The 17417-nt window shown below is 44.4% G+C and overlaps 1 long non-coding RNA gene across 1 annotated transcript in view; it reads right to left on the bottom strand.

Annotated features, from left to right (window-relative positions):
• The window catches only part of LOC135269953 (uncharacterized), a 41528-nt gene that overhangs the window by 19413 nt on the left and 4698 nt on the right, over positions 1-17417 (bottom strand). The window lies entirely within an intron of this gene.

Here is a 17417-nt window from a genome sequence, read left to right as displayed (position 1 = left end):
CTGGCTTCTTTCAGTCAGCATAATGCTTTTTGGATTCACCAATGTTGCAGTATTAGTAGTTTGTTCTTTTTTATTGCTTATTAGTCTTCTATAGTATGAACACACCATAATTTGTTTATTCACCTGTTGTTGGACATTTCAGTTGCTTCCAGATTGGGATTATTATGGAAAAAAATTGTTACCAACATTTGTGGGGAAATCTGTGTGTGGAGATAGGTTTTCATTTCTCTTGGGTAATGAGTGGGAGTAGGATTGCCGAATGTAGTACAGGTATATGTTTAATTTCGTAGGAGATGGCCGGTTTTCCAAAGTGATTCTACAATTGAAGGCTGTATCTTGCTCTTCTGCCATTAGTCGTTCACGACTTCTACGTCATGGTAAAACATGGCTGCTTGAATTCCAGCCATCATGTCCACATTCCAACCCACAAGGAGGAAGATGGAGGAAATGATATGCTTCCCTTGCTTCATTAACACTTCCTGGAAACGTCACACAATACTTCTGCTTACATCCCATTAGTTAGAACTTAGTCACATGGTTGCATTGCTTGCTGAAAGGGAGGCTGGGACATGTATTTTTTGTTATGGAGACCGAAGTGCCTAGCTAAAAATTGGGGATCTTCTTATTGAGAAAGAAAGTGATATTGGATGTTGGGGGGCAAGAAGCAGCTCTGCCACAGATGAGTGGTCAGAAATTAGTCAGGGATCATTCCTGTCTTGCTTCAGGATGGTTCTCCAGAACCTGTCTTGGACCTTGGCTCATGATATACACTCTATAAATGTTTGTGACAGGTGGAAGGAGGGAGAGAAGGAGAGAAGTAGCCATGGCAGCCAGACTCATGACTCAGGGAAGTTTTCTTGAAGTCACTATACTCTTCTGACAGAAGTGTTGTTCTTAAAGGACTTAAAGAAGAATGGTGAACATTCTTCAGCTTCTGACAATGTTTCAAAACATCTCTTGGATGCAATTAAACATCATTGTATGAATTGTCAAGTGAGTCTTTCAGTGACCTGATAGGTAAAGGACTTTTTGACTTTGTTATCTGATAGAGATAGTTTGGGAATTTTGTTTTTCAGTGTGGAGTCGAATGTGTGTGGGTGGGTATGTGTGTCTGCACAGGAAAGCTTCTGAGGACATTTTCCTGTCAAGAGTCTCACAATTTGCGTGGTGATAAACGTGTTGTTATCAAGGGCTTGTGCCTTGGAAATTCGAAATGAGGACTGAGATGTCTGAGGGGAGGGGAAGAAAAGAGAACTGAGAGCAACATTGTTTCGAAGCAGAGTTGTGGCCGTGACAGGCAGTGGGAACTTTTGTGAGAGGCCTCCGTGTTTCCAGCCGGGTGCCCCTTCAGCAAATGAGGGGGTCATCGGGTTATGTTATTTTATAGTACAAAAGCAGATACGGTCCGCTGCCTCCGCTCTACCCTGATAATTTTGTTTTCCTGGCGAGTTTGCCATCAAGGATCTGACATGCCATTAGGTTTTTATCTCTGTTGCCCAAGGAGGGGCAACGGTGAGCAAGGGTCTGCTTTTCATTAAAGTGAGCCTGGTTGCACGAGCACTTCTTTGAACAAAACAACCACGGTTCACGACAAGGTTAGGGGAAGGCGGGGCAGAGGGAAGGTTATTAGTTATTACCTCTTCTTCCTTAGCGCTAGTGGAGACTTCTCTCTAGCAGGGTTTGGCTCCCTCCCTGGGGGGTCAAGAGCTAATTCCACACTCAAGCCATGATCCTCAGGCCCGCCTAAGAAGCGGCGCCTTCTAATCATGCCAAATCATCAGGCTGATTCTGCGACATCAACGGTTACCCATTAGGGAACACGCTGACACCAAGAAATGCATTTCACTTCCAGTCTTGGCCCTCCCTGGACTACAAGTCCAGGGAAGTCCCAGTGATCCTGCCGGGGACACGGGCCTCCTGCCAGCTCTTAAGGGCTTCTGCCAGGGTTTCTCTCCCCAAAGGAAAAAGTGTTTGGGAGGGCCTGTGAGGAAGGGGAAAGGGTGAAGGATGCTGGCTGGGAGTCAGTCCAAATCGGCTCTGCCTCGCGTGAAAGGGCCTGATACATTCAAGGTCATTGATCCGAATTTGTCCCCTCGAAGCAGAACAAAATGAGCAGAGACATGCACTCAGTAGCCAGTCTAAGGGGAAAAAAAAATCTTACAAATCTGTCTATTTCGTTTTCTTTTAAGATGCAGTAGCTAATGTTGGTGTCAGAAAGGGGCCCAGCTGTTTATGGTGCTTACCTAAACAGCCTGCCTGACTTCAGAGTCATTTCTGGCTGCTTCTGCCAACCCAACTACTCCAGGCTACCGTTTTGTGCCATTCCCATCATAAAAATCACAGCTGTCTGATGCTCACTCTGGCGTGCTGGCCTCCCGTGAAATGCTGTGATCAAGGGTCTCCATGGGACCCAGAGCCTCCACTCCTCTGTCCCTCCCCTACCATCCTCCCTCACCCCCTCCACACCCTCGACCAACCCATTGCTGGGTGCGATTTATAAGCAGAGAAATCCCCTTAATCCTGTAGATATGTGGTTTACTTCACCCAAGAATTCCGAGAGCTACGTCCTCTCTCTCGAAAAGTGAATTATAACACCAGCATAGAATATCAATTCCAGGCGTGTGGAATTTTAATCCCCAAGTTCCCACAAAATGTTTCTGTCCATGGCAAATTGGCCCACCATTTCAGCATGTCTGAACAGCTAGGACAGATGACCCCCTCTGGCCACCACCTCCCAGTCACTGGGGGCAAGGTCTGAGTGTTGCAGGGAAATCTGAAAGCCTGTGTCTCATTCTTGTGACTTTGTGTCTGCTCTCAGGTGCTGCATGCAATTCTATTTTGTATTTCTTGGAACTTGACATCAATCGGGCATTTTTAAATCCCCCTGCTGCCAGCAAAGCCAAAGCCAGGAAGCCGTCTTCAAAATGTCACCAGCCATTAACCATGAGCAGGGATGAATTATACTCACCACCACCATCAGGTGCATTGAGAAAAACAACTCACAGAGGCAGCCTGCCATGTACTGGGGGAGTTCCAGCTCCAAACCCTGCCCTAGGCTGTCCCAGGACCATCAGCCTGTTTCCAGAGACCTTGTGGTTCTATCTGCAAATAGGTTGGGTTTTAATGGGTAGTAAGCCCCCATGATACGCCAGACCCTGTTCCCAGCACCACTTCCACAATAACTTTCCTCACTTCCTCGTTACAAGTGGGAATTAAAAGGCTCAGAGCTTACAATAAAAAAAAAGTCTCAGAGCTGTTGGGTACATTGCTCAAGGTCACACAGCTGGTGAGTGGAAGAAACACGTCTGTTACCAAGATTTGTCTACTTTCTATTACATTACACACCAAAGAAGCTTCTGTCAATCTTATGCATGGTTTTGACTGCATGCCTCAATAATATAACCAGTCCCAGGTACCTACATTTTAACGCCGATACAGTTGGAGCTGAGAGGTTAAGTGACCTGTGCGAACATGCACAGTCATGGAGGGAGAGTGGGCTCTGTGATGTGTAATGCCATAGACATTTGTTGGGCATCCACAAGCTTTGGCGATACACTGGTAAATAAGACACAGTCACAGCCATGGAAAGACTTGACAGTCACATGGGGGCAGACTACAACATACATGATTCTACATAATTCCAAGAATTTAATAGTATCTTATTTGTATTTGTGAGTGTCATGGGAGCCCAGGAATGGAGTGAGCCACTCACAGAGAAGATGACATTTGAGTTGAACCATGAAGGCTGTGGAGGAATGAAGAGGCAGGCATCAAGTAGAATTGCCTGATGGCACACTGCCCCACTCCACAAGCCTTACCCCTGGGGTGGCCAGTTTACTGTGAGCATCAGCGAGTAAATGTCAAACAGCCTGTCCCATCCTCTAACTTAGCACAGTCCAACCGAACTGTCTGTGATAATGGAAATGGTAGATCTGTGCTATTCAATACAGTGGCCTCCCAGCTGCAGGTCCCTACTGAACACTTGAAATGTGGCCAGTAAGACTGAGAATCTGATTGTTTCATTCTATTTACCCTTAATTTATATTTCAATTTAAAAAACCATATGTGGCTAGTGGCTCCCATAGAGGACAGCACCTCCAACAGAGAGTGGGAATACAAGCGTCAATCTTGCAAAAGGATGACAAACCAACTTCTGTGCAGGTGGTCACTGGACAGTTCTCCATCATTGACAGGCAAAGGGGCAGAAGCATGGACACAGCCCTCAAAGGGTCCAGTCACAGGGCCCTGTCATAGGTCCAGATGCTCCCACAACCGTTCAGTATTCTCCAGCATCATGTGATCAGTGGGACTAGGTCCAAGTTGCCATCACGTCACCTCCTCCTGGCCCTATAGTCTCTGCTGAGGAGGCTGGAGAAAGGATGCACTGTGAGAGACCCAGTCCCCCATCTCACCTTCTCCTCAATGGTGACCTTCCCCTGGTGACCCCTTCATTGGATGAATGTGTCACAGCTGCCCTGAGGTGAGCAGGAGGGCTGGATGTCATGCTGGGAAGGTCACCCTTGGTATGAAGCCCTCCTCTCTTCTCTGGGTGACCCACGCCCAGGGCTCCAGGAGAGAGCTGTCTCCATGCTCACAACAGCAATGAGACTTATAGCAATTGCATTAGTCCATTCTCGCATTGCTATAAAGAACTACCTGAGACTGAGTAATTTATGAAGAAAAGAGGCTTAATTGACTCACAGTTCTGCAGGCTGTACAGGAAGCATGGCTGGGGAGGCCTCGAGAAACTTACAATCATGGCAGAAGGCAAAGGGGAAGCAGGCACACCTTCACATGGAGGAGCAGGAGAGAACGAATGAAGGGGGAAATGCTACACGCTTTTAAATAACCAGATCTCATGAGCACTCTGTCTCCAGACAGCACTAGGGGGATGGTGCTAAGCCATTAGAAACAACCCCCATAATCCAATCACCTCGGGCCAGGCCCCACCTCCAACACTGGGAATTACAATTCAACATGAGATTTGTGTGGGGCCATAAAGCCAAAGCATATCACCAACTAACCACGCACCCGAATTCATTAATGCATGCAGCTTTCATTTGTCTTCTTTCCTACACTTTCATTGAGGGGACGGTAGAAAATAGCAAAATACGAATAAAGAAGGAAATAGATCCAGAACATGACTCCTTCTTGCCACCTCCACCACTGCCACCCTAGTCAAACTATCATTGTATCTGCTTTTACAATGGCCTCATCTGTCTTCCTGTGACTCCCTTGCTGATACATAGTCCATCCTCAACAGAGCGGCCAGAGGGATTCCTTAAACCCTAAGCCACATAGAGGCACTCCTGTCCATAACTCTCCAATACTCCCCATCTTGGAGCAAAAGCTGAGGTCCTTACGAGGGCTTGTGCAGTCCCATAGTCTGCACACTCTTCCTCACCTCTGACTTTGTCTATTGCTCCCACTCCCACCATAGGTCTGTCCCAGCTACACTGGCCTCTTTGCTGCCCCTGGAACATGCCTGGCATAGCCTGCCTCAAGGACTTTGCACTGGTCCTCTCCCCCGACTGGAGCACTCTTTCCTTAAACAGCCACATAGCCCGCTCCTGAGTGTTTTTCATGCCTTTATTCAAATGCCACCTTCCTGGTGAGCTCTTCACTGGACACTTAATTAAATTTGTAATCTCACCTCTCTCCCAATTCCCTATTTATTTCCCCAGATCTCTTTTTCTTCCTAGTTTTATCTCCGTCATACTATAGATTTTGCTTATTCATTTGGTTTATTATCCGTCTTCTTTCACTTGAGTGTGAGCACTATGAAGGCAGGTGGTTTATTTGTGCTTTGTACTCTGCTATACTCACAGTGTCTAGAAAAGTGCCTGGTACAATCTAGGTTGTCAATAGACATTTGGGAAATAAATGAATGGAAACCACTATATTTCTCCACTCAAAGATAACCATTGCTAATGGCTGGTTGTATTTCCTTCTAGACTTTCTTCTATTAAGCCTCATTTTGACTAAGTTAAGTAAAAGTCCTGTGGCTACCAAGAGAGTGCTGAGGAGAGAGGGAGGGACAGTCCTTCTCTCTCTCAGGAGGGACAGCTCTCTCAGAAACTGTGTCTTGGTGGAGGCCTGGGCCTCATCGTGGCTGGCCCAGAAATCAACACCTTTAGTTCACTCAGAGATCATTAGCCTCTGTAGGACCTACCCACATTAACCAAACTCACAAGAACCTGCAGATGTATAAAGCCTAAGACCACTTTACTAATTCCTACCCCTTTCCAGTGATTCTGACCTCAAGGAACACAGAACACTATGCTGGAAATCATGGCTGGAGCTGCAGGAGGTATACTTTGTTGATTGCCCACAGGGTTGTATTAAGATTTTGGCGACCTTCAAGCACTGAAAAGATTACAGTGTGCTCTACACAATCCCATGTGTTATTCACAATAAAAATAGTGCTCAACTATGAAACAATTACAGTGAAAACAATGCTCCAAATTTTCTTACTATGATAACGTCAATGCTTTTAAATATATATATAAATATATATATATATATATATATAATAAAATTGCCTTTTAAAAAAGTCATCTTTGTTTCTCCTGCTTTGTTTGAGCCCTGGGCATGTGCTTGGGCTTCCTGTGGGACAATCCAGCCGATAGAGTCTGGCTCTGTGTCCCCACCCAAATCTCATGTTGAATTCTATTTGCTAATGTTGAGGGAGGAAACCGGTGGGAGGTGATTGATTGGATCTAGGGGGTGGATTTCCCCCTTGCAGTTCTCATGACAGTTTGATAGTGAATTCTCACAAGATCTGGTTGTTTGAAAGTGTGTAGCACTTCCCCCTTCACTCGCTTCCTCTTGCTCCTGCCATGTAGATGTGCCTTCTTCTCATTCGCTTTCTGCCGTGATTGTAAATTTCCTGAGGCCTCCCCAGGCATGCATCCTGTACATCTTGTGGAACCATGAGCTGATTAAATGCCTTTTCTTTATAAATTACCCCGTCTCAGTATGTCTTTATAGCAGTGTGAGAATGCACTAATACACCAGCTTTGGTTGTCTCTCCAGCTTTTCTCAATCCTTGCAAGCAAAAGGACCCTGATTTTTTTCTCAGGGGATCACTTCCCCATTTTTCAGTATGGTTTGTGGAGGTAGACCTCCCCTCCACACTCAGGGATGGAGTCAATTATGAATAGCAATTTGGTGGGACTTCTGAGAAAGCCCCTGGGTAGTGTGATGTGAATGTGCTTTAAGATCTGGTGCTGAGTAGCAATTGGTTATTTTAATGAGGGACCTGGGGAAAATGGAGGCCACCATGTGGAATTGTAGTCAAAATGGAATAAGGCAGAGAAGACAGATGAAGAGAAACCAGGTTTTTGGTTGCACAGTTTTTGTGCTACTGGGTCAAACTGTCCCTGAAGACAACATTGCTGCTCAACTTTTTTTGTTATGTGAGCCAATTCTCCTGTGGTTTAAATTGGTTTGAGTTGAGTCTTATGACATTTAAAATCAAAAGATTCCTAACAGATATACCTTGGAAACATGAGTCATAGCACAGAGAATTGAACAGACTTCAGCACCTTTTTAGATATATTAAGGCTGACACATTCTAACATTTTAGACTTTATGAAGACTGCCTATTTTCCGTTGAAAGACATATTTGGTTGTTTTCTAATTCATCCGATTAGTTTATATACTCCATGAGGGCCAAAATTTTGTCTGTTTTGTTCATTGCTGTTTCCTCAGCACCTAAAACAATGACTGGCCCTTACTAGACACTCCATAAATGTTTAGTGCCTGCTTGCCTGAATGAATGAATGAAACGGAGGCACAGATAAAGTGACATTCCCCAAGTCACATAGCTAATTATTGAGAAAGTAAGGTGGGGAATCCACCATATTATCCTGACAACATACGTGTAAACATTCTTAACTCATGAGAAAGAGAAGAAAGAACTAATATTTGTTTTTGTTTTTCCCTGGGCCAGATGTAATTTGAGTGTCTTCACACTGTCTTATTATTCTATGTGAATCCCCCACCATACACATACAATATCAAGAGGTGGGTACGATTACTGTCATTTTACAAATGAGAAAACTGAGGTACAGAGATGTAAGTTTCTTCCCAAAGATCACAAGGCTACTATGGCAGAAAACACAGCTCCCCTTAAAGAAGCCCCAATGTGGAAAGCACTTGCAATGGTGCCTATGACATTGGTCAGCTCGCAGAAGATTCTGCAGATAGCTAAAGCCATGTATACCAGGCAGGTTTTTTTAATCACATTTCCTTTCAGAGACTGACATTTTGTGACATTGGCCTCCAAATCTAGAGAAGACAGCTTTCCCTGCACAAATTGCACGCATGTGGATCAGTGGGAAAAGAATATTCAGTGATGTGCCAGCTGCGATGTCATCATCCATGTGAGCTCTGTGCTGGTATGTGCAGATGTGAACAGGAACATTGCATACTCAAATGCACGTGTGTGTGTGTGTGTGTGTGTGCACGTGTGTCTTTTCATGTAGATGGTCTCAGAACTGTAGGACTATTATTTCTGGGGCCCTACCCTGGTGCAGTGTAAACACATCACAATAAAGAGAAGTGACAGAATCTTCTGGTCACATCTAACCACCCAGATATGTACCCAGCACGGCCACAATTTCATCAGAGCATGCGATATTACTTCTCTGAACATAAAATGCAGAGGAGCCTGGGCACTTCTGTCTAGAGTAATTGACTATATACCAGAATAGTCACTTGCCCCTATCTTCTCTCTAAGTACTATTAATTCACACACCCTGATCAGTCCAGTTACTTGTCCTGGCTCCCTGTGTGCTCAAAGCAGCTTTATTTAGTAACACCTGGGGCATCCCTGAGGGTAACGCAAATATGCCAAAGTGGCATATTTGTGACTGGCATGTTCTACTACCCTTCAGAGGCAATATTAAAATCACGCGGAAGACTATTGCATAGGAAAGAGATGTAAATCCAAAACCATTGCATGGGGAAGAGAAATACACTAATCATTGAATATAAGCATAACTACATAATTTTTACACCATGGCAGAAGAATCCATAAACAACAGGAAAGAACAAAAATATGTTAGGAAAAGGCCTGCAACATAGTTTTCATATATACAGTTAATACTTATAAACCTTATGTTCTATGGGAAAGGCCCTGTTGGAAAGGGTCATGCTTTGTATCCTAGGAAAAGCCTCTCCACTCTCTGGGCCTTGCCATTCTCGTTGGGAGAATATGGCAGTTAGATTACAGAATTTCTAAGCTCCTTCACTCTATAGTACTAAAGTAGAAATTTCTAGATGTGGAAATAAGGAAATGCGATGGCCATGGGTCTTCAAACTGGGGGGCTTAGGATCTGGTGGGAATTGTCCACTGAAGGTACCCGTAATACAGAGGGCTGCTCAAGGTCTCCCCTGGCCTGGTTTGGAGGCTACCAACTTGGTGTGCTGGGGAAACAGTAGAAGGAAAACTAGAAGGTAGTGAGGGAAGGGTAGAATGCAAAGGCTTCACAAACACTGACTCATGTCGGAGTCTGCCTGGTTCCTCCCCACTTTGCAAGGGAAGCATAAAAGTGTATGTATATGTTTTTTAAACCCACTCAGATCAGGAGAAATGGAGAAAGTAAAGATCTAAGAGACAGAAAAGATTGCTTTCCTTTGTGACTTTTCTTCCGTTGAGCAAAGCGCCCCAGAATGTATTGCAAAGGGTGGGGCAGGGGATGGGGAGAGAGCTGTTAGCACTTCCCTCATGCCTTTGAAGGCAGCGGGCCTCTGTAAACAGAAGTGACTTCTGACTTCTCACAGCTCTAAAAATAATCAGAGTGTGGGGGTTCTAAATCAGGAACAAAGAAGAAACAAAGGGTTAATGAGAGGACACAAGTTTGATGTCTCATTGCATAAACACAGAGCCAGCTAGGAACAAAGGCGTCAGAAGCTGGCCTTCACCAGAAGGTAACCAGCACAGCTTTTAGCCCTTGAAATTCTGCACATTGCTATTTCTTCCTCACATTTGCAAAGGACACTTCACACCCTGCTCTCTGCGCCACCCCCTCTCTAAAGTGTGCTGGCAGGGAGTTGGCTTTTTCATCTAACTCAGGACCCTTCCCCTGTAGCTTCACCCCTCTCCCCTCACCCTGATCAAAGTCTTGCCATAAGATCTAACTCATACTAACTTGCAAGTGATTGATATGGCCCTAGCAGCAGCTCATGTTTACCATGGGGCTCACTTTCTCTGTGCTCTGTGCATGATCTCGCTGTGACTCACACCACTGCTAAGTAGTATTACCACATGCACGTTATAGCAAAGAGGATGGAGAATTGTTCTAACTTCCCCACAGTCCCAGATCCAGGGGATGGTGGAACTGCAATCCTAAACCTCAAGCAATCCGGTGCCAGAGCCCAAATCCTTAACCCTCGTTGTCCTGCAATTCAAGGCAAAAGAATTAAGTAGTGGGGAGTTATCTAGAAGCTGAAACCCAGGGCAGAGACCTACGGCTGACATTGTAAGGCAATCATTCCCTTTGACTCTTAAAAAACCCATCTCAAAAGATCGCTACTGTTGTCTAGTTTTAATGAACTTTGACGGAGGTCCACTCAGCACCACCTCAGCTCCATATACTGTGCCAGGCTCTTTAAGGCATTCAGCACACACAGCCATCTAGCTGTTTGCAGTCCAACAAGGCAGTTTCTGTTTGGAACAAATGTCATGCACTAGCCATCACGCTGTATGTGTGAAGATGTGCCTTCTGGGGCTGGGGGAAATAGGGAAAGAAAAATTTAGAGATTGAAAAAACCAAGTGATAAAGCCATTCTGCGAGTCTCTTTCCTAATCCCATGTAAGTAGCATATCACAGTTCCTGGCATAAAGGAAGCACTCCAAGAATACATATTGATTGAAAGCATAAATGAATGAATGCATGAACAAACAAATACTAATAAATGAACTGACTCATAGCTACCTTCCTTATTGTCTTCTCTTATGTTCTCAAAGTCATCACCAATATTCCCTCAACATCTAATGTGCACACCTGTCAGATAGGCGTGCAGGTTCCAATTGTGGAGGTCTGGGCTGGGGCCTGAGATTGTACACATCTAACCAGCTCCCAGGTGATACTGTGCTCCTGCTGCTCCTTGGACCACACTTTGAGTACCAAGGGTCTAGTACACCTGTGTCTTACTCACGGCTGCTGTCACAGTTCAATGTCATGAAAGGTCTCATCTGTTCCATGGAATTACTTGCATTAAACTTCCACATTTCATCAGTGCATTTCATCAGTGCGCATTTCATCAGTGCGTTTTTGTTTTTACTGTAAAGTTTTGGTCTGAGGTGCACAGGACAGTATTGTGTGTTAAAATTCCACCTGTGTTGTCTTGTACCTCACACTTGTAACAGAGGTGGATTTCCCATGAAGCTAATAAAGCTTAAATTACAGGTCCCCTCACTATATGGACCCTGTTCCACATCCTCAGGCATAGATAGCAATATCTTTTGACAGTTATACAATTTTGTAAATTTCTAAAAGTAAAAGTATTGTGTAGTTTTTAAAGAGCATCCCCCAATTTGTACAAACCTCAGATCCCACATAAACCTGGCTCCACCCCTGCACTTGCCTTACTGTATTTCTTAGAGTAGATACACATTTCTCTTGTACCCGTGACTCTATCAAAAAGAGGAAAATAAAGGAAAAGACAGCCACAAGTTTTAAGAAATGTGAAAGAGCATAATTCTCAGAGGATACACTTTGGTATTTAAATATGCAAAGATCTAGCTCTGATTTATGGTTTCTGCTGCCCACCCAGCTCATGTAGGCATCTATGTTGGCAACCACTAATCTGGCCTTTAGTAAGAAGCGTTACAAAGAAAAAACTTGCACTTTGTCATCCCATTACCTGTAGAAGTTCATGGAACCCGTCAGCCTTGGTCTCCTGGACAAACAGGCTCAGCATCCTCACCTGTTCAAGGAGGAGGCCGTGATTCTGTGACACCATTGCACGACGTAGACTACCATGTCAGTAAATAGTATGTGCTCCATTTACTGGATTATCATAAGTATGGGTGACAATACCACAAACCTCAAGACAGCTAGCTCCATCGAAGTGTGTGCAGCCATGTGGTACCTTCAATCAGTTCTACTTAACTTTGGCTGCACCTTGGAATCACTTGGGGAGCTTTCAAACGTATTGTTGCCTGGGTCACATCCCCAAAGATTATTCCAATTTGATCAGGCTGAGATGTGGTCTGGGCAATGACATTTTTTAAAGCTTCCCAGGTAATTGCAATGTGCAACCAAGGGTGAGAGTCACTATCTGTGTCTATCTGATCAGGGGAGAATGCTAGAACCATGTTTCCCAAGGTGTGGTTCTCAGACCAGCAGCATTGTCATCAGCAGACAGCATGATAGAAATGGAGATTTCTGTTCATGCCTGTAATCCCAGCACTTTGGGAGACTGAGGCCAGCGGATCACCTGAGGTCAGAAGTGTGAGACCAGCCTGGCCAACATGGTGAAATCCCGTCTCTACTAAAAACACAAAAATTAGCTGGGCACAATGGCATGCACCTGCAATCCCAGCTACTAAGGAGGCTGAGGCAAGAGAATCGCTTAAACTCAGGAGACAGAGGTTGCAGTGAGCTGAGATCGCACCACTGCACTCCAGCCTAGGCGACAGAGCAAGACTCTGTCAAAAAAAAAAAAGGAGAATTCCGAGCCCCACCCCAGACCTACCCAATCAGAATCTGCATTTGTCAAGATTCCCAGGGGATTCGACTGCCCACTAGATTTTGGGAAGCACTGCCTTAGAAACTGTCTGTTTCTGGATCAGCCTCCTTATTTCCAGATGCAGAAATTGGAAGTCAATCACATGAAATGATTTTGGCCACGCTCCCCAAGAAGCCAGCTAGAGTCCCAGGTCTTCCATCCTCTAGCTTCAGCCAGACTTCAGCCTCTCCCTCAGCTAGACTTCGTGCGGTTTTAGAAGGATATCCAGAGTCAGAGTCACAGATTCCATTTCTCAGTTGCAGAAACTACACAGTTTACTGCAGAATTTCTGGCTTTTTCTTGCTAGGGGAAAAATATGTCTCAGTAAGCTCCATTATGTATTCTGGGTATATGCAATGAGTTTGTCTTGAGACATATTTATGCTTGAGAATATTATGCATTCTCTTTATATACCATGCAAGGTTAAACTTTTTGAAAATTTGTATTTGCTTTTTATCACCCAGACATATAAGCGATTTATAGCCAGGCCTGATGGATTGGAATCAGATGGCAAAACCCGGATTAACCCCATGGATCCTGATGGCCATTGGTCAGTCCTTGCTATCCATGATATTTTCACCTGAGTGAATGCGTTAAAAGACTTTCCTTTTAAGATAAATATGCAGGTGGATATCGTTTTTGCAAAGCAGGCACTTCCTCTTGCTGCTTTAAGTTCATCCAGCATTTTTTTCAAAGACAGACATATTGAAACAGTCATACACTGAATAATTCATGTGGAAAAATTGGGGGGAGAGCTAAATAGAGGTGACTCGTGAAATATTCTTACTTGCTGATGTTAAAAGATGGAGATTTCCTGTATTACATAATTGCTATTCACCAGAAATACAGTGGTTGAGGCAGGTTAGAGACCCCTCATGAGGCCCCTTGTGCACAAATCCTTCGGTCACTCAATCAACTAGTTATCTTTTAGAAATAAAAGATGCCCTGAGTACGCAGGTATACTTGAAGGCCATCATGTAAACTGGCCCAATCCAGGGAGGTCTGGTAACACACCAATAGAAGCTTGCCGAACACGAGACTTTATCACATGTGCATGTGCATAGGTGCAGGCACACCACCACCCCCAGTCCTCCAGCCACTAGTGTGATCTATCACCTACAGTTTTTGCCAGGCCCAAAGAGGGTCTTTATGTGCAAATCCCTGGCCAAGGGTGGTCCTACAGAACCCCTCAGCATTCACCCAGGTGCAAAAGCCAGCCAGAGGATGAATCATTATTATTTTTTTAATCAAGTAACAGACCCAGGTGTAGCAGCAGCCCAGCTTTCTAATATCACTGTGGCTTTGATAAATATGTCCCATTCCTTGATAACTTTTCCAAATCCTTTAATATCCTGCAGCTCAGTCCCTGATGTCTGGCTGTCGCAAAAAATGTGTGAAGGGAGACCAAATGTCAATAAAATCTCCCTGCCTGCCTCAACCCAGTACATAATCAGCTCCAAGGTAAATAAATGGTAAGTTAGTTATCTGCTGCAGGGGAGGGGAGGCCTCCGGGCTTATCTGGCTTTCATTTTTGCCTTCCTATGGAGCTGACCAAAACATCTTCTTATTCCACTCTCTTCTGGAGAGGGTGTTGAATTTTTTCCTCTTTTTTTTTTTGCCTTTCCCCTTGGAGGGACAGACTGCTTTGCTTTTCTGAAATGGCTGTCTGCTTTATGCTTCGCTCTCCTCAACTCCATTAAATCACCTTTCATCACATTAAATACAGGTCTTCAGGGTGGTCAGAGAGCTTCGCTCTGAGGGATGATGTTATAATGAGGGCAACGTGTATGAAAATCATTTTTCAGCTCAATCCCAGGCAGGCCACAAGGAGAAGGGAGGCACTAAGTGTGTCTCACTTGAGACAGGAGCTAGATTCCTGAGGAGATGTTTCATCTATTCCTTCCTTCATTCATTCATTCAGGAAGCACATAACAGAGCACCGCTATGTGTCAGGTTTTGAGAATTTATCAGTGAACAAAAGAGACCAAGATATCCCTTCCCTCATAGAGCTTCCATAAGTAGACACATTGGAAAGCCCCTTAGGGAACATGCTTAACGTCAGATTCACAGAATAGAAGAGGGGCTGATTTGAAAAGTTTAAGGTGCAGTTGCCTATAAATTGCTCCTACTCCAGCGCCAAAGTGTGGTATTCTTCCAGGAGACACTCTTTCTTTCTAGTTAAACAGTCATTTTTTTCTATCAGCCATCTTTTTTCTCCAAGAGCAATTGTCCTTGGAAGGGATTAGCTATTATCACTCTCTAGCCTCATAGTGTGAATTTATTTATTGGCTCTCCTTCCTGCCTAGATAGGAGGGGCTCCAGGGCTCCCAAAAGACAGGAAAATCCTGAAAAGGCAGCAATAAGAGAGACTGAGGACAATTTGGGCCAGTGTTTCTCCACACAGTCCCCTGGAGCCACCTGTTAAAGAGCCACATTCTTCATCTCCCCACCTGGCCCCACTGCACAAAGATCTCACTCCATAGCCTAAGAGCCCTTACACAGGACCTTCCCACTGAACAATCCAGGGACATTAAAGGAACTCTTTAGGAAACAGGCCAAATGGCTTGAGGTTCTCCAAGCTCAGATAACTTCTAGCTCCCCTTCCTCCTAGTGGTGACAGCTCCCCATTGTTACTTAGCCTTGGGTACTGCACTGTCCTAGGTTGGCACCTTTAAATCGCCTCTTTATTAAAGGCATACTCTATTTGAGTGAGCCATCTGTTTGCTGTCCAGACCTAGAGCCATACAGGGAAAAAGAAAAGGAAGCAGAGAGACCAATTCTAGGACTAGAGTCTGGGCACAAGTGGAAAAAGCAGGTATCTACAAAGCCTGATGGAAGGCAACGTCTTTACATTTAGTGAACTTATGCATGTCCCTAAAATGCAGATTCCTCCTTCATAGCCCCTTCTGACTCAGTGGGTCTGACCAGAGGCCTGGGAACTTGGATTTTTAACAAGTACCAAACATGATGCTGAAGCCGATGACCTGTGTACCACAATTTCATACCTACTGATTTAATAGGTCCTAACTCAGCATGGTTACCCCTTTTGCTGTGATTCCATTCTCCTTTCCACTTGTATTAGTCCGTTTTCACACTGCTGATAAAGGCATAGGTGAGACCGAGTAATTTATAAAGAAAAAGAGGTTTAATGGACCCACAGTTCCATGTGGCTGGGGAAGCCTCACAATCATGGTGGAAGGCAAAAGGTACGTCTTACATGGTAGCAGACAAGAGAGAAAATGAAAGCCAAGCAAAAAGGGAAACTCCTTATAAAACCATCAGATCTCATGAGACTTATTCACTACCACAAGAACAGTATGGGGAAAATTGCCCCCATGATTCAATTATCTCCCACCAGGTTTCTCCCACAACACATGGGGATTATGGGAGCCACAAATCAAGATGAGATTTAGGTGGAGACACAGCCAAACCATTTCACCACTCTATCTAAAATCTCTACCACCAGTCACTAGCAATTTAAACAACAGATGAATAGCAATAAAGTACAGGAGAGTAAAGAAGAACTAAGGAAAGAACTATTCAGTTTTTGTGTAGACTTTAGACAAAATGTAAAGAAGCCAGGACTTGATGGGCTTAAATATAAAACTTTTTTAATCCCCAATCTTTCCTGGCAAAAGACTATCAAAGTACTAAATGACCTTCAGGCTGCCAGTAAAACATGGCCTCAGAGTACAGTCAGATCAGGGGGACTGCCATAAAACTGTCTTCTAAGAATCTTAAGGATGCTATTCCACAGCCCTGGCTTGCAGCTCGGATCCCCAATATCTCTACCCATCCCCAATATACAGTGTGACAAAATGGCACGGAGAGGTTAAGTAATCTGTCCACAGTTACACAGGTATTAGTGACAGGGGCAGACTTTGAACCCAAGAAGACAGACTTCTACACTGTGACCCAAGACAAACACTTCACTCGCTGAGAGAGGTGGGTTCCCTTAAGTGTCAGTCCTCAAGGTCTTTCAGTTCATTTCATACATGTAGTAGTTTGTTTTCATGCTGCTAATAAAGGCATACCCAAAACCAGGAACAAAAAAAAGGTTTAATTGGACTTACAGTCCCAAATGGCTGGTGAGGCCTCAGAATCATGGCGGGAGGTGAAAAGCTCTTCTTACATGGTGGCGACAAGAGAATAGAAGCAAACGCGGAAACCCCTGATAAAACCCATCATATTTTGTGAAACTTAGTCACTATCACAAGAATAGCAGGGGAAAGACCAGCCTCTGTGATTCAATCACCTCCCCCTGGGTCCCTCCCACAACACATGGGAATTCTGATAGCTACAATTCAAGTTGAGATTTCAGTGGGGATACAGCCAAATCATATCATTCCACCCCTGGCCCCTCCAAATCTCATGTCCTCACATTTCAAAACCAATCATACCTTCCCAACAGTCCTCCAAAGTCTTAACTCATTTAAGCATTAACCCAAAACTCCACAGTCCCAAGTCTCATCTGAGACAAGGCAAGTCCCTTCTGCCTATGAGCCTGTAAAATCAAAAGCAAGTTAGTTACTTCCTAGATACAGTGCGGTTACAGGTATTGGGTAAATACAGCCATTCCAAATGGGAGAAATTGGCCAAAACAAAGGGGTGACAGGGTCCATGCAAGTCCAAAATCCAGTGGTGCAGTCAAATTTTAAAGCTCCAAAATGACCTGC

The sequence above is a fragment of the Aotus nancymaae genome, unplaced genomic scaffold, assembly GCF_030222135.1.
Source record: "Aotus nancymaae isolate 86718 unplaced genomic scaffold, 86718_ANA_hifiasm-v0.15.2.pri h1tg000058l, whole genome shotgun sequence".
Lineage (NCBI taxonomy): Eukaryota > Metazoa > Chordata > Mammalia > Primates > Aotidae > Aotus > Aotus nancymaae.
The sequence above is the reverse complement of the archived record's forward strand: the minus strand, read 5'-3'. Positions and strand labels throughout refer to the sequence as shown.